Source organism: Somniosus microcephalus, chromosome 12 (assembly GCF_052327205.1).
Source record: "Somniosus microcephalus isolate GS21.2 chromosome 12, FLI_Smic_1.0, whole genome shotgun sequence".
Classification (NCBI taxonomy): Eukaryota; Metazoa; Chordata; class Chondrichthyes; order Squaliformes; family Somniosidae; genus Somniosus; species Somniosus microcephalus.
Genome location: NC_140998.1, coordinates 123,048,629 through 123,074,797, shown reverse-complemented (window position 1 = coordinate 123,074,797; position 26,169 = coordinate 123,048,629). Strand labels below are relative to the sequence as shown.

The following is a 26,169-nucleotide window of genomic DNA, read 5'->3' as shown; positions in this document are numbered from 1 at the left end:
AAGGTTGAGTAGGTTGGGCCTCTACTCATTGGAATTCAGAAGAATGGGAGGCGATCTTATCGAAACATATAAGATTGTGAGGCGGCTTGATCGGGTGGATGCGGTGAGGATGTTTCCACTGATGGGTGAGACTTGAACTAGGGGGCATAATCTTAGAATAAGGGGCTGCCCTTTCAAAACTGAGATGAGGAGAAACTTCTTCACTCAGAGGGTAGTAAATCTATGGAATTTGCTACCTCAGAGAGCTGTGGAAGCTGCGACACTAAATTAATTTAAAACAGAGATAGACAGTTTCCTAGCTGATACGGGGTTACGGGGAGCGGGCAGGGAAGTGGACATGAGTCTAGGTTCGGATCAGCCATGATCCTATTGAATGGCGGAGCAGGCCCGAGGGGCCGTATGGCCTACTCCTGCTCCTACTTCTTATGTTCTTATGTTCTTATACTTCATTCTCTGAGAATTCATGCTTTTTTTTTAAGATACAAGTAGTCACTGCTTTATTGATCATTTAGTAACTAGCTGCACAGGGTTTGCTTGTGTTTCCTGTACAGGAACAAGGCTATCAATGAAGCAAAGATCAGAGAGACAGCAGTCACAGTCAGGGCCACCATCAGGATCGCCTCAGACTCGGCACCACCTGGAGAACTCTCCTGCATCTGTTGCTCAACCTCATTAAGGGACTCCGTTGCCAGGTTTGTCACATCAGTGTCCAGAATGACCAAGGGTCCAAGTGAGGCCTCACCCTCCCACTTCAATTCAGCATCGCTTCCTGCAATATCAAACATTCCAGTTAGAAAGGGCGACCGCCAACATCAACAGGATCAATGTCCTACCAGCATCAGGTACAAGATCCGTCCTTCCTCTGGAATCAAATCGGAACTCCCTTGTGGCACTGCAGTTGCCCACATGACAACAGGTAAATTCATGCTTTTGAGGCTCAGGGGCTCAAATTGGCTACCATGGTGATGTGAAACAAAATTCTTATTTGCTAGATTCCTGAGTCACTCAAATATGAACACTTCATCCCTCAATCTGGTCAACAGTTGAGAATCGACCATTCTCTTGGAATATCAGAAGTGTATGCTACAGTCCTAATTGTGTACTTTTAACTTTTTTTAATCATAAAATTACCATTTAAACAACAAGGCTTAACCAACTAAATCTCCCTACATAGTTAATTATAAAGAACAAAAACTAACTTAATTGCTGGAAGAATTACATTCATAGAATTATAGAATGGTTACAGTACGGAAGAAGGCCATTCGGCCCGTTGAGCCCATGTCAGCTCTCTGCAAGAGCACTTCAGCCTGCCCCACTCCCCCGCCCTTTCCCCATAGCCCTGCAAATTTCTTTCCTTCAGATACTTATCTAACTTCCCTTTGAAAGCAGTGATTGAATCTGCCTCCACCACCCTTTCAGCCAGTGCATTCCAGGTCTTAACCACTTGCTGCAATTTTTTCTTATGTCGCCTTTGGTTCTTTTGCCAATCACCTTAAATCTGTGTCCTCTGGTTCTCGACCCTTCTGCCAATGGGAACAGTTTCCCTCTATCTACTCTGTCCAGACTCCTCATGATTTTGAACACCTCTATCAAATCTCCTCTCAATCTTCTCTGCTCCAAAGAGAACGACCCAGCTTCTCCAGTGTATCCCTGTAACTGAAGTCCCTCATTCCTGGAATAATTCTCGTAAATCTTTTCTGCACCCTCTCTAAATGCCTTCACATCCTTCTTAAAGTGTGGTGCCCAGAATAGGACACAGTACTCCAGTTGGGGCCGAACCAGTGTTTAATACAGGTTCATCATAATTTCTACACATTTATACTCTATACCTCTATTCATGAAGCCCAGGATCCCGTAAGCCTTTTTAACTGCTTTCTCAACCTGCTCTGCCACCTTCAACGATTTGTGTACAAATACCCCTAGGTCTCTCTGCTGGTAAACATAGAAATATAGAAGATAGGAGCAGGAGTAGGCCACTCGGCCCTTCGAGCCTGCTCCGCCATTCAATGAGATCATGGCTGATCATCCAAATTCAGTACCCTGTCCCTGCCTTCTCCCCATATCCCTTGATCCCTTTAGCCTTAAGAAATATATCCAACTCCTTCTTGAATATATTTAATGAACTGGCCTCCACCGCCCTCTGTGGCAGAGAATTCCACAGGTTCACCACTCTCTGGGTGAAGAAATTCCTCCTCATTTCAGTCCTAAATGGCTTACCCCTTATCCTTAGACTATGACCCCCGGTTCTGGACAACGCCGGCCATCGGAAACATCCTTCCTGCATCTAGTCTGTCCAGGCCTGACAGAATTTTATATGTTTCGATGAGATCCCCTCTCAATCTTCTAAACTCCAGTGAGTATAAGCCCAATCGACACAATCTCTCCTCATACGTCATTCCTGCCATCCCAGGTATCAGCCTGGTGAATCTTCGCTGCACTCCTTCCATGGCAAGAACGTCCTTCCTCAGATAAGGCGACCAAAACTGCACACAATACTCAAGGTGCGGTCTGACCAAGGCCCTGTACAGCTGCAGCAAGACATCCTTGTTCCTGTACTCGAACCCTCTTACTACGAAGGCCAACATACCATTTGCCTTCTTAACCGCCTGCTGCACCTGCATGCTTACCTTCAGCGACTGGTGCACAAGAACAGCCAGGTCTCTTTGCACTTCCCCTTCTCCCAATCTATTGCCATTCAAATAATAATCTGCCTTCCTGTTTTTGCCACCAATGTGGATAACCTCACATTTATCCACATTATACTGCATCTGCCATGCACCTGCCCAATCACCCAACCTGTCCAAATCGTACTGGAGTTTCACGACATCCTCCTCACAGCATACCCTCTCACCCAGCTTTGTGTCGTCTGCAAATTTGGAGATATTACATCCAATTCCCTCGTCCAGATCATTAATATATATTGTGTATAGCTGGGGTCCTAGGACCGATCCTTGCGGTACCCCACTAGTCACTGCCTGCCACTCGGAAAACGACCCGTTTATTCCAACTCTTTGCTTTCTATCCGCCAACCAGTCCTCTATCCAAGTCAATACCTTGCCCCCAATCCCATGTGCCTTAATTTTGCACGCTAATCTCTTATGCGGGACCGTATCGAAAGCTTTCTGAAAATCCAAATACACCACATCCACTGGTTCTCCCTTATCTATTTTACCAGTTACATCCTCAAAAAATTCCAATAGTTTAGTCAAGCACGATTTACCTTTTGTAAATCCATGTTGACTTTGTCCGATCCTGTCACTGTTTTCCAAGTGCTCTGCTATTACATCTTTTATAATGGACTCCAGCATTTTCCCCACTACCGATGTCAGGCTTACCGGTCTATAATTCCCCGCTTTTTCTCTACCACCTTTTTTGAATAGTGGGGTAACATTAGCTACCCTCCAATCCATGGGTACTGTTCCAGAGTCTATCAAGTTCTGGAAGATGACCTGCAATGCATCTACTATTTCTAGGGCCACTTCCTTAAGTACCCTAGGATGTAGATTATCAGGCCCTGGGGATTTATCGGCCTTCAGTCCCATCAATTTCCCTAACACCATTTCCCTACAAATACTGATTTCTTTCCGTTCCACCCTTTCATCAGACCCTATGTTCCCCGGCATCTCTGGGAGGTTATTTGTGTCCTCCTTTGTGAAGACAGAACCAAAATATGTATTTAGTTGGTCAGCCATTTCTTTGTTCCCCATTATAAATTCCCCTGATTCTGACTGCAAGGGACCTACGCTTGACTTCACCAATCTTTTTCTCTTCACATATCTATAAAAGCTTTTACAGTCAGTTTTTATGTTCTCTGCAAGCTTACTCTCATATGCTATTTTCCACTTCTTAATTAATCCATTTGTCCTCCTTTGTTGAATCCTAAACTGCACCCAATCCTCAGGATTATTGCTTTTTCTGGCCAATTTATATGTCCTCTCCTTGGATCTTATGCTATCCCTAATTTCCCTTGTTAGCCATGGTTGAGTCACCTTTTTTGTTTTATTTTTATGTCAAACTGGGATGAACAAATTCTGTAGTTCATCCATTCGGTCTTTGAATGTTTGCCATTGCCTATCCACCATCAACCCTTTGAGTGACATTCCACAATCAATCCTACCCAACTCGCTCCTCAGACCATCGTAGTTTCCTTTATTTAAATTTAGGACCCTAGTCTCTGAGTCAACTACTTCATTCTCCATCTTAATGAAGAATTCGATCATATTATGATCGCTCTGACCCAAGGGGCCTCGTACAACATGATTGCTAATTAATCCTTTCTCGTTACATAATACCCAGTCTAAGATGGCCTGATCTCTGGTTGGTTCCTCGACATATTGGTCCAGGAAACCATCCCGTAAACACTCCAGGAATTCCTCCTCCACAGTATTGTTACTAAATTGGTTAGCCCAATCTATATGTAGGTTAAAGTCTCCCATGATGACTGCTGTGCCCTTATTGCACGCTTCTTTAATTTCCCTTTTAATGGCGGCCCACTTCAGGATTGTACCCTTTAGTTTATATTTCCTTTCCTCATTCTTTCTACCAAAATGTATCACTTCACACTTTTCTGCGTTAATTTCATCTGTCACGTGTCCACCCATTTCACCAGCCTGTCTATGTCTTCCTGAAGTCTATCACTCTCCTCCTCACTGTTCACTATACTTTGTGTCATCTGCAAATTTTGAAATTGTGCCCTGTACACCTATGTCAAAGTCATTAATATATATCAAGAAAAGCAGTGGTCCTAGAACCGTCCCCTGGGGAACACCACTGTATACCTTCCTCCATTCCGAAAAACAACCGTTCACCACTGCTCTCTGTTTCCTATCACTTAGCCAATTCCGTATCCATGCTGTCACTGTCCCTTTTATTCCATGGGTTTCAACCTTGCTGGCAAGCCGATTATGTGGCACTTTGTCGAACGCCTTTTGGAAATCCATGTACACTACATCAACATTGATTCCAGACCCCATGAAGTCTCATGGCTTCAGGTCAAGCATGGGCAAGGAAACCTCCTGCTGATTACCACATACCGCCCTCCCTCAGCTGATGAATCAGTACTCCTCCATGTTGAACACCGCTTGGAAGAAGCACTGAGAGTAGCAAGGGCACAGAATGTAGTCTGGGTGGGGGACTTCAATGTCCAGCACCAAGAATGGCTCGGTAGCACCACTACTGACCAAGATGGACGAGTCCTGAAGGAAATAACTGCCAGTCTGGGCCTGCGACAAGTGGTGAGAGAACCAACATGAGGGAAAAACCTACTTGACCTCATCCTCACCAACCTTCCTGTCGCAGATGCATCTGTCCATGACAGTATTGGTAGCATTGACCACCATACAGTCATTGTGGAGATGAAGTCCCCTCTTCACACTGAGGACACCCTCCATCGTGTTGTGTGGCACTACCACCGAGCTAAATGGAATAGATTCAGAACAGATCTAGCAGCTCAAAACTGGGCATCCATGAGGAGCTATGGGCCATCAGCAGCAGCAGAATTGCATTCCACTACAATCTGTAACCTCATGGCCTGGCATATCCCTCACTCTCCCATTACCATCACACTAGGGGACCAACCCTGGTTCAATAAGGAGTGTAGAAGAGCATGCACCAGGCGTACATAAAAATGAGGTGCTAACCTGGGGAAGCTGCAACACAGGACTACATGCATACTAAAAAGTGGAAGCAGCATGCTATAGACAGGGCTAAGTGATCCCACAATCAACGGATCAGATCAAAGCTCTGCAGTCCTGCCACACCAGTCGTGAATGGTGGTGGACCATTAAACAACTAGCGGGAGGAGGAAGCTCCATGAATATCCCCATCCTCAATGATGGTGGAGCCCTGCACGAGAGTGCAAAAGACAAGGCCTAAGTGTTTGCAACCATCTTCAGCCAGAAATGCCGAGTGAATGATCCATATCGAACTACTCATGAGGTCCCCACCATCACAGAAGCCAGTCTTCAGCCAATTTGATTCACTCCACGTGATATCAAGAAACGGCTGAGCGCAATGGATACAGCAAAGGCTATGGGCCTCGACAACATCCCGGCTATCGTGCTGAAGACTTGTGCTCCAGAACTAGCTGCACCTCTAGCCAAGCTGTTCCAGTACAGCTACAACACTGGCATCTATCCAACAATGTGGTTAACTGCCCAGGTATGTCCTGTCCACAAAAAGCAGGACAAATCCAACCCGGCCAATTACCGCCCCGTCAGTCTACTCTCAATCATCAGAAAAGTGATGCAAGGTGTCATCGAAAGTGCTATCAAGTGGCACTTACTCACCAATAACCTGCTCACGGATGCCCAGTTTGGATTCCGCCAAGACCACTCAGCTCCCAACCTCATTACAGTCTTGGTCCAAACATGGACAAAGGAGCTGAATTCCAGAGGTGAGGTGAGAGTGACTGTCCTTGACATCAAGGCAGCATTTGACCAAGTGTGGCATCAATGAACCCTAGTAAAGCTGAAGTCAATGGGAATCTGGGGGAAAATGCTCCACTGGCTGGAGCCATACCTGGCACAAAGGAAGATGGTTGTGGTGGTTGAAGGTCAATCATCACAGCCTCAGGACATCGCTGCAGGAGTTCCTCAGGGCAGTCTCCTAGGCCCAACAATCTTCAGCTGCTTCATCAATGACCTTCCCTCCAACATAAGGTCAGAAATGGGGATGTTCGCTGATGACTGCAAAGTGTTCAGCACCATTCACAACTCCTCAGGTAATGAAGCAGTCCATAACTGCATGCAACAAGACCTGGACGACGTTCAGGCTTGGACTGATAAGTGGCAGGTAACATTCGTGCCACAGAAGTGCCAGGCAATGACTATCTCCAACAAGCAAGAGTCTAACCACCTCCTCTTGACATTCAACGGTATTACCATCGCCAAATCCCCCACCATCAACATCCTGGGGGTCACCATTGAGCAGAAACTTAACTGGACCAGCCACATAAATACTGTGGCAACAAGAGCAGGTCAGAGGCTAGGTATTCTGCGGTGAGTGTCTCACCTCCTGACTCCCCAAAACCTTTCCACCATCTACAAGGCACAAGTAAGGAGTGTGATGGGATACTCTCCACTTGCTTGGATGAGCTTCAACAACACTCAAGAAGCTTGACACCATCCAGGACAAAGTAGCCCGCTTGAGTGGCGCCCCATCCACCACCTTAAACATTCACTCCCTCCACCACCGGCGTACCATGGCTGCAGTGTCTACCATCTACAAGATGCACTGCAGCAACTTGCCAAGGTTTCTTTGGCAGCACCTCCCAAACCTGCGACCCCTTCCACCTAGAAGGACAAGGGCAGCAGGCACTTGGGAACACCAGCATCTCCAAGTTCCCCTCCAAGTCACACACCATCCTGACTTAGAAGTATATCGCCGATCCTTCATCGTCGCTGGGTCAAAATCCTGGAACTCCCTACCTAACAGCACTGTGGGGGTACCTTCACCACATGCACTGTAAAAATGCAATTGACTTCCATCCACCTACAAAGTGCCTATCGTGAATATAATCCTAACAAGGTACTGTGCAGCTCAACTTTACGGTTCAAATTAGGCTGACATCTTCCACTATTGTCGGCTCAAACTTGAATAATGGTTAGAACTTGGATGAGGCATTGGAAGTTTTGCTGAAGCTTGTAGACACATACCCCAACATGAATCGGTACCTTCAGGAGAGGAGTGGGGGTAATGTATGAATTTGGTTTCCTCCCTTCACCGCACCCAACCCTCCTATTCTGGAAATCAGGTGTGTTAAGTCTGTGTGTTCCAGTTATATTAAGATTAATTACTGACACAGACTACAAGAATAAAGTTCAACAGGTCTTTACTAGTTGGAGGTCAGGACTATACTAAATACAATATCACTACACAGTGTGATGAAATATGCCATTCATCACTCATCGGTATTCTCTGCCTGTGACTGTGGTTTGGATTCAGTTTCATTTCCCTTACCTCAGTTCCGTTTCCTCACCATTGTATTGTATTGTGTGTAGGGCTCCGCCCATACCTGGCCCCTATGTAAGCAGGCCCAGCCTGCCTCACATCCAGTACAGCAGACCTCTGAATGGAAGATACCTCTCCACTGTGTGTTACCTTCTAAGTTAATAAAAGCCTTGTTTTGTTCCGCTAACATTGAGTCTCGGATTTATTGAGGCACATCACACAGTACTTATATACCGGTGGTCACCACCGGTATTACGTATACAGCAACCAGAGAAAGTAGTACATCTCTTAAGGTGGAACAGGCTTAAGTTCTCTTAAGGTGGAACAGGTTACATACACCACAAGGTGTTCCTAGTTTACTTCTGTACACGTAAAATCTAATGTTATTACTCATTCTTTTGCTGTAACCAGCCTTCTTTGCTCAGACAGTTCTACATCAACCTGTTGATCTCATGCTGGCGGCTGACAGCAGTAACCTAACTATAAACCTATCATTATTTTTGTAATGCTGTCGCAGCACCTGCCAGATCATTTCTTCAGTTTAGCTATGTTGGATAAGTTCCGGCTTCCTGCAGTTATCATATCTTGTGGGATACACGTTGCTACTCTATTCTCCAACTTATTTGCCTTGGTCCTGCCCAAGCACCTAATAATCAGCAATGTGCCGCACTGGCCTATTCTCAGGCTTCAAGCACATCACTGCTATTGTTGCAGTTCACTCTTTCACTGCATCACCTCCGTTCCACTAGTTTATTTTATTATGCTTTAAGCACGTCACATTTTCCTTGCCCGATTTCACTCTCATCCCTGGTACCCTGCAATTTTTTGTATTTGACTTACTGCGTGATTTCCTTTGGTTTGTTATTTTTAAACTAGTGCTCAAAGGTCTGCCTGTACAGTTCCTTTCTAATTTAAAGACCAATTGTACATTTCTGTTAGGTACCAACCATCTGTCTTATCTTAAACTATTTGCTTTTAGCATTGAGTCAGTAGCACTCACAAACAGGCGCTCTTCTGCAGAAGTTGCATGTGGGTCACATGTCATGCGGTCAAAAAGCATGGTCCTGGAATGTTTATCCCCAGGGTTATACACCAAGAGAAAATAAACTGCTGTCCGACTTCTGGGAAAGAGTTTCATAGACATTCTGTTATTTAGGAAGAAACCCAATGCCCACAATCTTTTGAAGTAGTGGAGAAGTATTTATGTGCACGTCTAGTCTCACAATCCCCTCAATGTAGGGGTTGTTCTTATAAGTTGAGCCCTTCGTGAGACAGGTTCATTTACTACTGATATGTTTCTGTTGCTTTTACGTAAAATATTCAAGTACATGTTTGAACTAGTTCTAAGTTGAACAGGATCTTCTGTGTGGTGAATAGCAATTTACATGTCAAACTCTGACATTTGGCAAAGTTCATAATCTGCCCACTATCCTAATCTGTTCAGCAGTGTTTGCAGAGTTTGGGCTGCTTGTACGCCACTAGGTACAAGGTGTATGCATTGGATTTTTCTTTACAAGTTTAGACCCCAGTCTCAACTAACATTTATTAATCTGTTCCATTTCCTGCTTTTTTCCAGTTCTGATGAAAGGTCATTGACCTGAAATGTTAACTCTGTTTCTCTCTTCACAGATGCTGCCTGACCTGCTGAGTTTCTCCAGCATTTTCTGTTTTTATTTAACATTTATACTAATGCTTCCTTCTAAAGAGTAAGTTTCATCAGACTTGGACAGGTTATCCATGAGAAGGAAAACTGGTGCCAGACAGGAACCTTAGAGAGGTAATGATGGTGTCCATATAGATGTCTTTCGGATGCGTTAGCTAAGATATCACGGCGATGTTGTTGTTTTCGTAACATCACACTCTTCCCTTGGAGATTCGTGTGAAATAGTAGAAGGATTTGTAGGCTGACTAACAGTCTCTCAGGTTGCAACATGAATGCTCTCCCCATGGCTGTAACCATCTTTATACCAGTGGTTAGTTTTATACCGGGGGAGGGATTTATGGGCTCCCACAATCTATATGATGAGGATGGGGCCACCTGCACCCACTGGACATGAGTTACCTGCTGGATGGCAACCCAGAATTCCGAGTCAGAGCTCCAATCTCCACTTGCCGGAATGATCTGGAGCGGGATTCGAACCCTGAACATTCCCGCCTCCGAGTCAGAAGATAATCACTAAGGCTTGCTCTCTCATGGATATTAAACAGGTTAACAAGAAAATGAACAAAAATATAGAACATTAACATTTAACATTATATAACATTGACATAAACTGAAAAAGCGTTTCACAATAAACTCAAGAGATATATCTGTAATAAAAATAAGATTATTACAAAGTATGAAAGAAGCTCTAGCACAACCATTGTGGCCTTTGGCTGCTGTAGCCTCTACAAATAAGGACTTGTCGCCACTTGCTACTTAGGGTCTCTCTTGATGCCTGTGCTCCTCACCACTGTGGCTCACCACTGTTGCCCTGAGATTTATTGGATCCTGGATGAGAAGCAAAGTTCTCCACTTTGTGCATATCATGTGTATTCCTGATCATGTTACTTAAAATAGATTTTGACTATCAGCACAAAATATGATGCCAAGAATTTCATTTTTCCTTCTGGGTTTCTTTATCTATATTGCTGATTATGGCCGTGATTTTGCCTACTTGGGCAGCACGATTGGGAGAGTGCAGCGGTGGGGGACAACCCCGCAACTGCATTGATCCCAGCTAAAAAGATCTTCCCCTAATGGGCCTTGTTAGGCCCGCCCCGCGCGTTTCCCAGGTGCGGGTCTGGTGACATCACCGGATGACGCGATTCTTGCCAGTATATTTAAACGGCCATGGCCCCATTTGCTGCCACTTGCAATTTCAGACAATTCAGTGCTGGCAGTGTGTGCAGGTCTGAAGTATGAGCTCTGAGCGCCAAAGAGCAGCACCTTGCTTTACTGATGACTCCCTCCATCATCTTGTGGAGGCCTCCCCAGCAGACAAAGGCAGCGTGGCTAAAGATATCGCAGGAGGTAACGGGAATGTCAGTGGTGGTTCGCACCTGGGTGCAGTGCTGGAAGAGGTTCAATGATCTTCTCAGGTCAGAAAAAGTGAGTATAAAGCCACAATTACCTTGATGCTGCTGTGCCTGTCACCACATCCACACCACTCTGCATTGCCAACACTATTCCTGCACAACGTTACTCACCCAACATCCCTTGGACCTTCATCCATCCCTCTCTCTCGATCTACATTATCATGTCGCCATCTTACTATGCACCCCTCACACTCAGCCTCATCATAATGCAATGACAGCAACTAACAACACAAAAGTAGTCTCCTCCAGGTCTTCGTCATCCTAGTTTTCAACCTCATGGTGTGCCTCCTCCTCCTCCGATGAGGCTGTGCGCTCTGCACCATCTTCCTCATCCAGTGCTAACCATCGCTGCTGTGCTATGTTGTGCAGGGTGCAGCAGACCACGACTATTCTGGAGACCCTAGCTGGTGCATACTGAAGGGCTCCTCCAGATCAGTCGAGGCATCTGAAACTCATTTTCAGCAAGCCTATTGTTTGTTCTATGACACTTCTCGTGGAGATGTGGCTTTGATTATATCGTCCCTCGGCCTCCTCAAAGACATCATGAGCCACGTCTTCAGAGGATAGCCCTTGTCTCTAAGCAGCCAGCCGGAAAGACTGTTTAGCGGTGCGAAGAGCTGAGGGACGGTGGAGTGGCGCAGGATGTATGAGTCATGGCAGCTGCCAGGGAACTTGGCGCACACATGGATGATAATCTTCCTATGGTTGCAAACCAACTGCAAGTTGAGGGAGTGGAAGCACTTGAGGTTAACAAATGCTACTGGGTTGTGATGGAGTGCCCTGATGGCCACATGTGTGCAGTCAATGATGCCCTGCATCCATGGGAAGCCAGTTAGAGTGGTAAAGCCAAGCGCACATTCATTGACAATGGCTTAATCAGTGGCAAAATGGATATAATTGGTGGACGTGTTAAAGAGGGTATCGGTAACCTGGGTGATGCATCTGTGGGCAGCCGACTGCAAGGTGCCGCAAATGTCTGCTGCAGATGCCTGGAAGGAGCCTGAGGCGAAGAAGTTGAGGGCAAGGGTGAGTTTTACAGCCACTGGTAAGGAGCGTCTGTTATGTCTGACATTGGTGATAGGTACTCGATTCCCTTGGCCTGAGCACATGGAGTTTGATAGTGCTATTATCGTTGTATTGTGCCTGACATTGGATATACGTATTCGATTGCTTTTGCCTGTAGAGTGTGTTTGGATCAGCCATTAAAAGCAACATGAACTGAGCTCTGCTTACGGCCTCTGGATTATCCTTGCAAATGCAACATTTGGCGATGAGGATGGCTGAAATCTCTCTTCCACCACCTCCTCCCTTCCTTGCACTACCCGGTGAGCCGCCGATCCCATGGGTTCGCTGGTTACAGTCCTTTGAAACCTACCTCATTGCTCTTGGACTAGAAAATGTGAGTACATCATGGAAAAAGGCACTGTTATCCCATTGCTTGGGAGCGGAGGGCCAGCGTGTTCTTGGGACATTATGCACAGCAGACTCAATTCAAACATATGATGAGGCTGTGGCTCTGTTAAGCACACACTTCTCTGCCCCACAAAGTGCCCTCCTGCGGCGATTCATTTTTAGACAGCGTCACCAACTCCCCGGCGAGTCGGTGCATCAATACGTGGCTAATTTGAGGGGGTTAGCTAGCTCGTGCAAGTTCGGTGCACTACAAGATGAGATGGCGCGTGATCAACTGATAGAGCACACCAACAACGTGAGAGTGCGTGAAAGACTGTTACTCGAGTCCAACGTTGTCACAGGCAGTCAACATTGCCTTTCAAGTGGAGTCTGCAGCCGAATGTGCAGCGAAACTAGCACACACCCAATGACAGCGCCCTCGGCCCCGACAGCTCTGACACGGTAATGCTCGCGCGACGGCAGCAACGCGTGCTACCGCGGCAACAGTGTGGAAACTGCGGATCTCGTTCACATGCTACCAGAGCGTAGAATTGCCCCGCGTGCGGCTAAGCCTGTCGCAATTGTGGAAAACAAAATCACTTTGCCAATGTCTGCCGCTCTGCCCCGGTTGCTACAAATGAACACTCTCAGTCCTCAAGCATTATAATTCACAACGTGAGCTCTGGGCCATTAGTAGCTTTCAAGTCATGCACAATTAACCTGAATGATGTGTGCATCCCGCTGTTGTTGGATACCGGTGCCAGCGTCTCACTGCTGAACGTGGACACATTCAAATGCTTTTTCAGCTCTCTGCCACTCTCTGCGCCCTCCACTGCCCTTTGTGGGTATGGTAATTTGAAAATTGGACTAGTGGGCTCAGTCAACCTCACTGTACGCTATGGAACAAAAGTTTTGCCAGATTTTTGTTTTCATGTGGCACGCCAAGGAGCTAACCTGATGGGACTGGTTCTTTTCACTGACCTGGGTTTTTCTCTCTTGGACACCGGCGGGTCTACGATTCTGCACGTCGCCTCACCGTGGCGCCAAACATGGCCAGCACTCTTCGAGGGTCTGGGCTGCCTGACTGCCTTCACCCACCAGCCCATGGTTGACTCCACCATTACCCCTGTCGATCAGCCACTGCGCCGCATCCCGCTTGCTCTCCGTGACGGGGTCACAGCTGAACTAAAGCAGCTACTGGAAGCTGGCATCATTGAACCAGTTGATGCCTCCCCATGGGTCTCCAACCTGGTGGTCGCAATGAAAAAGTCAGGTGGTCTACGCGTCTGTGTCGATCTTCGAGCAGTGAATAAGGCCGTAATCCCCGACAAATATCCACTGCCCACGTCAGAGGAACTCACAGCGCAGTTCTATGGTTCCATCCTGTTCTCGAAACTGGACCTTCGACAGGGCTATCTACAGGTTCCCCTCCACCCCAGCAGCAGGGACCTCACTGCTTTTGTGACACATGCTGGCGTCTTTCGGTACACCAGGATGCCATTTGGACTTAGCTCTGCACCCAGCTGCTTCCAAAAGGTGATGTCCTCTGTGCTCGCGGGCATTCCTGGGGTGGCCATCTACCTGGATGACATCGTCGTGCATGGGCCCTCGACCTCCACTCATGACGATCGCCTTCACAGAGTTTTCACGGCTCTAGCAAAACACAAGCTCACACTGAATGGCGAAAAGTGTGTCTTTGCTGTTTCAGAGATCGAATTGTGGGGTTTCAGTTGTCGGCTGATGGTATATCCCCACTCCAGTCAAACGTGGATGCCATTCACAGCATCCCAGAACCCAGCTCTGCAGCACAGGTTGCCTCCTTCCTTGGCATGACTGGGTACTACCTGAAGTTTTTGCCCCAGTACTCAGCCACCACAGCCCCACTGCGCCAGTTCCTGCGAAAGGATGAGCCCTGGGTGTGGTCACAAGCCTGTACAGAAGCTGTTCGCCTCCTCAAATCGCAGCTCACGTCGCCTCCAGTGTTGGCTCACTTTGACGTTGCCAGCCCCACCTTCGTCACCTGCGACGCGTCCGCTGCAGCTGTGGGTGCGGTGTTATTACAGATACAGAATGGAGTGGAGAAACCAATCACCTTTGCCTCCCGAGCCCTCAGCCCCACTGAACAGAAGTACTCAGTAGGCGAGCGTGAGGCGCTGGCGTGCGTCTGGGCATGTGAGCGGTGGCACCTGTACACGTATGGCCGTGCCTTCACCCTGTGAACCGATCACCAGGCTCTCACTGTCCTGCTGTCGACATCCGGCACGGGCCACAGACCACTGCGTCTACACTGCTGGTCTGACCGCCTCCACCAATACAATTTCAGTCTCCAGTTCACACCAGGATGTGACAATGTTGTTGCAAATCTGCTCTCCCGCACTGTCTCTGCCCCAGCCCCACTCGTCGGGTCTGAACATGTGGAACAGGATATCGTCCAGATGCTGCACATGCCTCTCCAAACCACAGTCTCTCTCCAGAAGCTCAAAGAGGCCTCTGAACAGGATCCAGCCCTCTCCCAGCTGTGCACCTTCATCAGATATGGCTGGCCTCGCAAGGTGCCTGAGGAACTGTCTGCCTACTCCAGAGTTAAAGAGGAGCTCTCCTGCTGGAATGACTCCTGTGTTGCACGTGGGCTCTGCACTGTGGTCCCAAGTGCCCTTCGTGCGCGTGTTTTATCCATGGCGCATGAGGGCCACTTGGGCATAGTGAAGCTCAAACAACGATGCCGAGACATGGTGTGGTGGCTGGGTATCGACAGGGAAATCGAGGCCCTTGTCAAGGACTGTGCAGCCTGCCTTGTAAGTGTCAAGACTGGCCACCAAGCTCCTCCACCCCTGTGACCCCTTGCCTGGCCCTCTCAGCCCTGGGAGCAACTGCAGCTGGACGTCTGCGGGGAGATCCATGGTGTCCCCCACCATCAATGGTTCCTAGTGGTGACCTATGAACTGCACTCAAAATGGCCAGAGGTCACTGCCGTGGGCTCCGTCACCTCTCGGGTCATCATCGATATCCTTGAGTCCCTCTTCTCCTGCTGGGGGCATCCAAAGGCCATCACCACAGGCAATGGCCCCCAAATGGTCTCTTCGGAACTCTCCTCTTACCTTGAGAGCAAGGGCATCCGTCACATACTACCACCCCGAGTCAAATGGGGGGGTGGAGCGTTTTAACCAGACACTGAAACATGGCCTCAGAGCACACCTATCCCAGGGGTATGCATTTGACAAGGCCCTACTCCACACACTGCTGCACTACAAAGCCTCCCAGCATTCCACTACAGGGGTCTCACCCGCATCCCTCATGCTAGGCCATGAGCTCATGCTGCCCCTTGGCAGGCTCCGCCCCTCGCTAGCTCAGAGCCCTGCTCCACCGGCTCAAGCCACAGTCACTAGACAGCAGGAGAAGATGAAACTCCGCTTCGACTAGTCGAAGAGGGCCAAGGCACCCAACATCTCAGTCTCCAATTGGGTCAGAGTCCGCAGGCCTCACCGCAACAATAAGATGGCCTCATTCTGGTCCTCCCCTCTCCAAATCAGCCGCCAACTTGGACCAGCCACTTTCTGCCTCACTGACGGCTCTCGGTGGCATGCCAGCCGCCTTCGGAAGGTGCCAGCAGCCCCTGATGCGGGGTTATACGAACCTAATCCCCAAGCCTTACCCCCAGAGTGGCGGGATGCACATGTGGCTCAGCCAGCCAACCCTCAAGCAGATATTGTGCCTCAGCCTGCTCCTCACCAGTCCCCACTTCGGCCTGCTCTTCACCAGTCCGCACCTCGGCCTGTTCGTACACGTTCTCGCCCTGGCCACCTACAGGACTTTGTCACTACATTTCATGTTTGAAATTCTGTGAGGGGGGAGGAAATGTTATGTCTGACATTGGTGATAGGTACTCAATTGCCTTGGCCTGAGCACATGGAGCTTGATAGTGCTATTATCATTGTATTGTGTCTGACATTGGATATAGGTATTCGATTGCTTTTGCCTGTAGAGTGTGTTTGGATCAGCCATTAAAAGCAACATGAACTGAGCTCTGCTTACGGCCTCTGGATTATCCTTGCAAATGCAACAGCGTCCACCCCTTCCTCTAGACTGCAGGTCTTGCACCAGTAAAGTGCAAATGTCGGCAATGACCTGGCACGATAGCCTGAGCCTCCTTTGGCACTGCTGCTCAGTCATGTTGAGGAAGCTCATCCTCTGCCTGTGTACCCTGTGTTGTGGGTATCTCCTCCGGCGTGGTGCAACCCTGCGCTGATGCCCTCTGTCCTGTGCAGCATCAGGTAGTTCAGGAGAAGGTTGGTGCTCTTGTTGTTGCTGCTGTTAGTGTGGCTGGTTCTGCTGCTGCTGCTGCAGCTGATTGTCATCAGATTCTGAGGACCAGGGTAAAAGAGCATAAATTGTGCCCATTCTGAGATGACAGAAGCAATCTGTCAATGGTGAGATAGTTTGTTCCAAGAAGGTGATAGTGAATAGAGAGTTTACTCCAAACACTTGCAAACTGCATAAAGCTGAAAAGTCTCTTCCAAATACTGAAGGCTCCAGCTTCCGAGATTGGAAAGTGAACAACTGTGAAATGGTAGCTTTTATAACACTTTTGCAGTTGTCACCTATTCACAGCAATGGAGATTTGTTGAAAACCGACATACTTACCTGACGTGATACCCGAGCAATGTGAACCCCGTGAAAAAATTGGAAAAATGGTTAGTAACTGGTAAAATGCTGCTTAAATACCTTTAAAGACCCTCTTAAGTATTTCAATTGGCTGACCCATCGCTTAGTGCCGGGTCTGTAAAGCGCAGGCATACCCAGCACTTGGGAAACTTACAAGGAGGCGGGTTCAGAGCGAGATACCGCCCCACTGTCAATCTTTTAAATTTTGACAGCAGAGCCACCTACAAACCCGTCCTCTGAGCACTGGCAAAGCCCAGCCCTATGTGTGAGCTGTGAGGTAGAGCAGCTTTCAATCATTCATTACTAAGGATGTCACAGGCTGTAACTCCCACCATAGGCTCTTGGGGGAAAAAATTGAGTCGCGCCCCCTTTGGGGCGCTAACTTTGCCGGGGCACTACTTTTAGCGCCCCAAAATAATTAGCGTCCCCGCAGCTGAAATTCATCAGTCGCGCCCCAAGAGGGAAGCAGGGCTCTACTGGAAGTGCCCCGCCTCCCTCTTGGGGCGCTGCGAGGAAATATCGCGGCGCTACGTGCCGTGGTACTGCAGGCCTTCCTCCCCTTCTTAAAGGGGAGGGGCCTTGCGCAGCGCGACCCGGGGCCCAGCTGGGCCACCAGGGATCGGAGTATCGGCAAAAGAGCTCAAGAGGCGTGCCAGGCACATGGAGCGCAGCTGACACTCTGCGGGGGAGCTGCTCAGGAGGCCAGGGACGACAACGGGGGCAGGTGCTGGCAGACGGCCAGCAACAAAAATGGCCGCTCAGCACCTCGCCTTTAATTAGCGCTGCCCTGGCTGCAGGTAGGCCCCCCTGACCCTGTTGGACATAGCGAACAGCGGTAAGTCAGGGGACGCTACCGAAGATCGCGGCCTGGGCATGAGCGGGGCGCTGCGCATGCCGATGATGTAATTGGCGACGGCACAACAGCGCGCTAATGGTTACCGCTGCCGTTAAACTCCCGCTGAATTTCGCGGGAGGCATTGGCAGCGCTGCGCCCGGCCGCTAGTTGCTTTGCGCCCTAAGACGGCGCTAACGGGAGGCGCAAAGCAACCAAATTTTTCCCCCTTGGTCTCAAGAAGCCATTGGATGAAAGTGGTAGCAAGTGACATATGACATTTTAAACTCCCAGCAAGAGCAAGTTAAGCTTCCAATTGAAAACAATAGCATCCAACATGTTTTTTTACTCGGAGGTCAAATTGAGATATACAAGAAGGAGCAAAAACAAGAAAAAGGGAACCAAATGAGGGAAGTGAACAGCAAAGAGGAACTGGGAGTGATGAAGTGATTTACAACAGAGAGGGGTAAAGTGGAAGGTGACACGCAGCAGGAAGAGAGATGGGGGGATCGATTTTAACGCAGCCGACAGGCGGGTTTTAGGCGTGCGGGGGGTTAAAATCACAAAACCTGGGGTCGGGACACCCCCCACCTGGTTCCCGCCTCCACGTCATTTTAACCTAGGTGTGTCTGATTGACCCGAATCAGTCCCACCTGCAACAGGCGGGACTGGTCTTTAGGGCCCTTAAACAGCACTGATTGGCCTTTTTAATCCCATTTTAACAGGCCCTTGCCTGTTTAACACTTTTCCCACGTAAACCGCGCCTGGTGGGGTTCACGCCTGTGAAACCTGGCGTGAACACTATTGGCTTGCTGACTATCAGCTGCAGGTCCAACATTAAAGAGGATATTTGATCAGCCATCGTTTGCAGGTGGCAGGACTTTGTTGTCTCAGGTCTGGGGCAACTTTTACCAGGCCTAACCACACCTGTGGAAGGTTGGAGCCTCACACACTTCTCCAGTGTGACCTCCTGCGAGACCCCTCTCGCCACCCTCACTCAGCGCTTCCTCAACTGAGACACCTACCAGAAGCATGGGAGGCCTTTTTTTCCTTCCCCTCTTGGCATTAGAGGACTTCCAGCCCCATTCGCGAAATGACACACGCCACAACTGCAGAAGTTGCCATCAGAATTTTTATGAAAAACACACAACTGATGGCATTTTTACAAAATACACAGCATTTCACCCAAGTGACTACCCTTGTGACTATTTGTGCTTTATTTTCCTCTTACGTGTGCTCCTACGTAGTGGTTCCCCTGTGGCTTCAGCAGATGTTGAGGCCTCTTGCTCACTTTCCTGCTGCTCCTGTCTCGACACCTTTGGCGGGCGTCCTCTGGGGTGGCGAACCTGTGAGGGCTCGCCAGCAGTCTGCTGCTCCTGCGGCTGTGCAGGGGTTGAGACCTCTATCTCCGTTGGGTGTGTACTCCGGCAGGGCTCTGACCGAGGGCTTTGCAGTGGCATGGAAGTGTGAGTGCTTGGAGAGGAGCTCCCACTTCCTTGAGGTTTGCCACCAACCTCCCTCTCGTGGGTCAGGTCTCCCTCAGTGCCTGCAAGTGGCTTCAGAGCACCTTGCTGCACATCAGGGGTGCCATGGGGACCCGTATCTACAATGGCAGTCCTACTCAGAAGGACTTCCATGAAGGTCTGGTTTCTCTGTTCAATAGATGCCCATCGCTCCTCAAGAGATGTCATTCTATTCTGAACACTCGCCATGTTTTCCATACCCTGGCGACTAACCTCCTCCATGGCCGTAGCCCTCCTCTCCTCTACCGTAGCCAGCCTTACCATGGAGGCAGCAATCATTTCCAAGTAGGTAGCCATCCTTTCCGTGTTCATGCGCCAATGACTCCACAAAAGCTCTGCTCATGTTCGCTATGGACACCTCCATTCGCTCCACACTCGCAGCGACCCTGGAGACAAAACCTGCCAGAGACTCCTGCATCTGTGCCTGGAGTTCCATCACCTCTGATCTTACGGATGGACCCAGAGGCAGAGGGTCGACATGCAGCTGAGCCAAGCTGGCAGAGTCCTGCGCCCTCCGATGAGGACTCTCCAGTGCTGTCCCTGTCTCCACAATCTGCTGATGCTCACTTGTGAGCTGTGATACACCAGGTGACAACTCTACTCTATGTCTCGAAGTTCCCACCAAGGTGTGAGTGTCTGCGCTGGTGCTGGGTGCGCTTATTGCTGATGATGCTGCGCCCTCAGAGGTTGCAGATTCCTCTGAGGAGTCTGGATGCTCAGGCTCCTCCTCCTGCACAGTGGGGACGGGGGCTCTCGATGGTCCTGTGGGGGAGTCAAGGAAAAAGTTAGAGATGTGATGCCAAGGTTACATGCACATTGCATTTTGCAGATGGTCATAAGTCCATATGATGTAGCTTCAGAATCATTATCAGCGACTCATGCAATGCCAATGAGAGAGATGGAAAACTATTCTGTCACCGGCTTGCGGGGATGCTCCTGCCTGTCCTTCCCCAATGTCCACATCTCGGTCAGCCCTGGCAATCTCCAGGACGCCTTCCTCCCAGAGGGTGAGCTAGGCTAATGAGGGCGGCCCTCCTCCTGTCCTGGCTCGCTCTCTCCTGTTGTGAGCTCTCTTTTCCTGCAATGCGGGAGACAAGTGGAGGTTGAGTGAGAATGAAGGAGTGAGTGCAGAGATTGCATAGCATAGATACTTAGAAGGAGACAAAGATGGAGTGAGGTTGCAATACCAAGGGCCCTCCCTGTGTGTTGTCAGTTGTGTTCAAAGCATCAGAGTGAGAGGGAGTGTGAGGGCTGCATGGTGGCATAGTTCTGTGAATGTGAGCATAGAGAGAGAGGGAATGGGTAAGGGTGCATGGATGTGAGTGTCTAGTGGGATGTGCAGGAAGAGATTGCTAAAGCTGAGTGCTGGTGAGGAAAGGCAATGGGGATCAAATTGAGGGTGATGGAAACATCATACAGTACTTACCTCTCCAGTGCGAAGAAGGTCATGGAATCTTTTCCTGCACTGCAACCACGTTCTTCGTGCGAGCCCCAAACAGTTGACTTGACCTGCCACCCTTAACCACACAGCCTTGGTCTGACTGGGAGGCCTCTTCCTCCCTGAAGAAGGGAACAGGACCTCCCTGTGGGCCCTAGCACCATCCAGTAATGCCTGCAGTGAAGCCTCATCAAATTTGGGGGCAGATCTGGCCCTCCCGCTGGCCGTTGCTCCTGCAGGCTCCTGTGCCATCTTAATGGTAAAGTTTGGGAGCCTGCAGAGGAAGCAAGGCTTGCTGTGGACCTTAAAAGCAGCAGCAATGATGACGTCATATTCTGCGACTTTCTGACTGGAAATACTCAATTGCCAAGGCTTCCCACACGCTGGAAATCAATTGGCCAATTGAGTTAAAATTGCATCAATCTCATAGACCCATTTAGAATCGTGTGGGAATCACTAAATTCGGGGAACCCGCCAATTCCCCGCACCGGAGATAAAATCGACCCTGTGAACTTCAGACAGTAGGTCAGAGAATCAAATAAACTCATGAGGCACTTCTGCACAGCCGAGTGGTGTGAATTCAAATTGTTCAGCAACTTCTTTGTTTCTGAAGTTCTATTTCAAAATATCCAGGATTAATGCAGTATGAGGTGGTCATGCTTGAGTTGATAATTGCTCTTAAGTAAACATGCACTACACGACATATTCAAAGGTAACTTGTGATAACTTGTTACTCCTGCATTTGAATTCAAGTTAGGCATTAAAATCCTGTGAACAAAATCACAGGGAAAAGTTTATGTTGCTTTGTACGATTTCTGAAAATGAAGTTTCGTTAGTAGATCAAAGAGTTATAGAGTGGAACAGACATGCTCTCATTCTTTGCTGAAAGAGGGATTTCAGATCCATGTACTACTCATTACACTATTATTGAGTTATCTGCTTGGAATTTCTGCATGAGTTCGCCCAATTTCCTGCCACAATGTCGGCAGAAGATCAGCAGAAGACTCTGGAGAAATGGTGTAAACAGCCATGTTTACACCATTTCTCCATGGTTTCCATTGAAGGTTCTGGTGGGAGATTGGGAGAACACTGAAAATTCTACCCTGTAATCTATAGGTAATTACTGGGGACTAATAGGACAAATTAAACAAACTTAGTATTGGGAGTATCTTCAATAAACAGATTCTCCAAACTGAAATCTCAAAAAGCAAGCTTCATGTTTTTGTTAATACACTGCTCCTTAAACAACATACAGCTAACATAACTGAATAAAGAAGGGTAGGTTCGGCAAAGAGCTGGTCATATTCCCATTACATAATTATACTCTGCTCATGTGCAGTGATATAATGACAGTTATGAATCAAACAGTGCTTGTTCCCCTGAGTAAGCACGACTATTAGCAGCCAGAAAAAACTGCAGGGGTTGATTCAAAGTGAATTATGTGTAATAATATCCCAGCTGCTCTTTGTGTAAGGATAGGGTGTTCTGGAGATTTTTGCTATTTCACATCATGTATTGAAAGATTTTGTTTCTTTTCAAACTATTTTTCCTGCAGCAATTATATCTTCTGTGTGCTGACAATGAATTATAGACTCACCGAATGATACAGTACAGCCATTCAGCCCATCGTGCCTGTGCCAGCTCTTTGGTAGAGCTATACAATTAGTCTCACTCCCCTGCTCTTTCCCCATAGACCGGCAAATATTTCCTTTTCAAGTATTTATCCAATTCCCTTTTGAAAGTTACTATTGAATCTGCTTCCATCACTCTTTTAGGCAGTGCATTCCAGATCACAACAACTCACTGCAAACAGTTTCTCTTTATTTACTCTGTCAAAACCCATCATGATTTTGAACATCTCTATCAAATCTCCCCTTAACCTTCTCTGCTCTAAGGAGAACAACCCCAGCTTCTCCAATCTCTCTACATAACTGAAGTCTTTCCTGGTAACATTCTAGTAAATCTCCTCTGCACCCTCTCTAAGGCCTTGACATCCTTCCTAAAGTGCGGTGCCCAGAATTGAACACAATACTCGAGCTGAAGCCTAACCAGTGTTTTATAAAGGTTTAGCATAACTTCCTTGCTTTTGTACTCTAAAGCCTCTATTTATAAAGCCAAGGATCCCATATGTCTTTTTAACAGACTTCTTAACTTGTCCTGCCACCTTCAAAGATTTGTGTACGTACACCCCCAGGTCTCTCTGTTCCTGCACCCCCTTTAAAATTGTACCATTTAGTTTATATTGCCTCTCCTCATTTTTCCTACAAAAATCAATCACTTTACACTTCTCTGAGTTAAATTTCACCTGCCATGTATCTACCCATTTCACTGTCTGTCTATGTCCTCCTGAAGTCTGTTACTATCCACCTTACAGTTTACTACATTTTCGGGTTCTATGTCATCCGCTGACAGCATTTGGATTTTTTGTAAGTTTATTTTGTTTTTTACGTGAAAGAAAGGCTTACATTTATATTATGCCTGATCACATCTCTCACAAACATCCCAAAGAGCTTCACAAACAATGAGTTACTTTGAAGTACAGGAATGTAGGCAAATGTAGCAGCCATTTTGCACACAAGTTCCCACAAACAACATTGAAATGAATAACCAGTTGGCCTGTTTTTGGTAGAGGGAAGAATGAGTCATAGAATCATAGAAAGTTACAGCACGGAAGGAGGCCATTTTGACCCATCGTGTCCGCGCCGGCCAACAAAAAGCTATCCAGCCTAATCCCACTTCCCAGCTCTTGGTCCATAGCCCTGCAGGTTACAGCATCCCAAGTGCACATCCAAGTACTTTTTAAATGTGGTTATAGGATGTTCTTCTTTGAATCGTGGCATTTAATGTCCACTTGAAGAGGCAGACATCAAACTTCAGTAATCCCCCACTCGCTCCCTGAAAACACTGAGGTGTCAGCCTATATTATGTGCTCGAGTCCGGAAAGGGACAAAAAAAAAACACGCGTGCAATTTACAACATGAAAAATGAATATCCCGTGCAATGTATCTCATTCCAGTGCACAATGCTGAGTGTGGAGATTGTTGGCTTTCACAGAGCTAAGTGCAAACTCTTTGTGGAATTTATATCTGATGATTGCTTCCAGACTGTTAAACTGAAGAGTTTGTGATTTACAGTCACAGGAGACATGATACTTCTAACCTTTTAGTAGTGAATAACTGTCTTTTAAAAGTGTGGATATTAAATTTGGCCATGCCTTTTTTTTGTAATTAACTGAAGGGGCTGCAGCTGTGAAGCTGTCTGGATAGTGGAGCAGACAGCAGAGAATATCTCCAACTTAATGATTGATGGCCTTCTACTCATAAAAGTAAAGATCTTTTGTGTTAATAATTACATAGAAGAATAAGCATTCTCTCATTTTCTGTTGAAAGGGAGATTTCCGGTCCAGATACTTATCACCACACATGTATTCAGAGAAAACCTGTAGTTAATTATTGGGATTCAGGGTTATTAGACGTGCACCATGGGAATAGGTGGGTTAGATGGACTAAAGGTCTTGTCCTGCCTGACACTGTTATTATGTTACTACATAAGTAATAGGACAAATCAAATAAACTTTGCATTTGTAGTTCCTGAAATCTATGGGGGAGAAATTCGGTATCACCCCGTTTGGGGCGCAATTATCGGCTGGGTGCAAAGTTTAGCGCCTGGCGCTAATTTTCCGACTGCAAACTTGGCTTCTATCGCCCCTGGAGGTGATTGGAGCACTAAATCAGGCACTACACACCTCTCTTAAGGCACTAATGCCGAGGAGCGAGGTGCTACCTCATGCGCTGGCGAAGATCATGTGATGTCAGTCAGCAATGGAACATAGACACACTGGCGCCGGCCAGTTCTTAAAGGGGAGGGTCGATCTTGCTCTCCATCCACATCCTGCTCATTGCAGCATTGAATCTCGGCCTGGAGAGACCTGTACATCAAATCTGCTCGAAAGAACAATGGAGAGGCCCAGGGAAAGAGCTCAGGGTGCAGCCCCCATAGTCTCTTCTAAATCGATGCAAGGGAGGTCAAATCAAAATGAACCTGCAAAGTGCTGCTCAGTACCCAAAACTCTTCAACACAGCTTTGAATATCTCCAGAAGTCTCTCTCACTCAGAATGCGTGGTGCAAAAATGTCGCCGACAAAAAAAGGCAGGAAGCGGTCGCCCAGTCCCTTCCCAACTGTAAAATGCTCCCCTCAACCTGTCCTTGCTAGCGGCAGGTGGTAAGGCAGGGGGCTCCACTCAATATCTGGTCCGGGGCGTTGCATGCTCGACTGACATCACGATCTGCGGGCACAGGAGATCGTGGTGGTAGTGTTTAGCGCTGCCGCAAAATGTCTGGTCAATTTCGTAAACATCGCCGCACCCAGGCGCTAGTTGCTTTGCACCCCATTAGCGCCACCATAAGGCGCTAACGGGAGGCGCAAACCAACTGAATTTTTCCACCCTATGGATTTGAAATCTCAAAAAGCAGACTTCATGCTTTATTTTGAAACACTGCTTTAAACGACTTAGAACTAGCATAACCAAATAAAGAAGGATGGGTAGGCAAAGAGTTAGTCATATTCCCATGGCACAATTATATTCTGCTCATATACAGATATTAAGGGGCATATTCTCTCGCATTTGTGTCAATCCCTGGCTTTGAGGGCAGACAGGCTAGCTGCTAGGCACCTGCCAATCTCTTTCTTGACTCAGTCACTGAGAAATGTGGAAGAAAGGCCCAGGGTGACTCAACCACCCAGTTTTCTTTCCCAATATTCTGGAAACACTTTCTCACTCCGAGGGATCATCTGAGATCAGCGGTTCACCATGTGTAAAATCATGGACGCAGGCTTTCATCCTAATATTTTATATGAAGTGCATTTGAAACATTTTTGCCTGGAGTTTCCACATGATTTCCGCCCAGATAGCCGTGTAATCTGGACGAAATTGAATTAAATAGCGCTAAAGATCGTGGCATTTCAAGCATGTTATTTGCACCCATACCTACTTTACGCCTGAGTATTCACCATCTTTCACGCTGGTTCAAAAGTCCATTCCCCCCAAAGCAGTCCCTGCCCACAAAGCTGGGCACACCTCCAAGTCGGAATGGTGGGTTTCCACTGATTGTACCTCTGAGAGTATTCATCCCATTACCCCCAGAATTCTCAGGCGCCTGTGGTCACAGTAACCCAGTGTTCATCACCTGTACCTGCAGTGACCAGCAGTCAATTGAAGCCTGACCCAGCTGTGTTTGTCCCGCTGCTGCAATTACTTTAAATTCATTTTAAATTAGTCTAAATTTGGTCAATT

General features: G+C 47.8%; 1 long non-coding RNA gene across 1 annotated transcript; it reads right to left on the bottom strand.

Moving 5' to 3' along the window:
- Window positions 1-467: 467 nt before the first annotated feature.
- Window positions 468-26,161, bottom strand: LOC147109501 (uncharacterized). Its single transcript, XR_015080432.1, has 2 exons — window positions 25,868-26,161; window positions 468-769 (listed from the first exon to the last, which is right to left on the bottom strand). It is a non-coding gene; the product is annotated as an uncharacterized LOC147109501 (long non-coding RNA).
- Window positions 26,162-26,169: the final 8 nt, after the last annotated feature.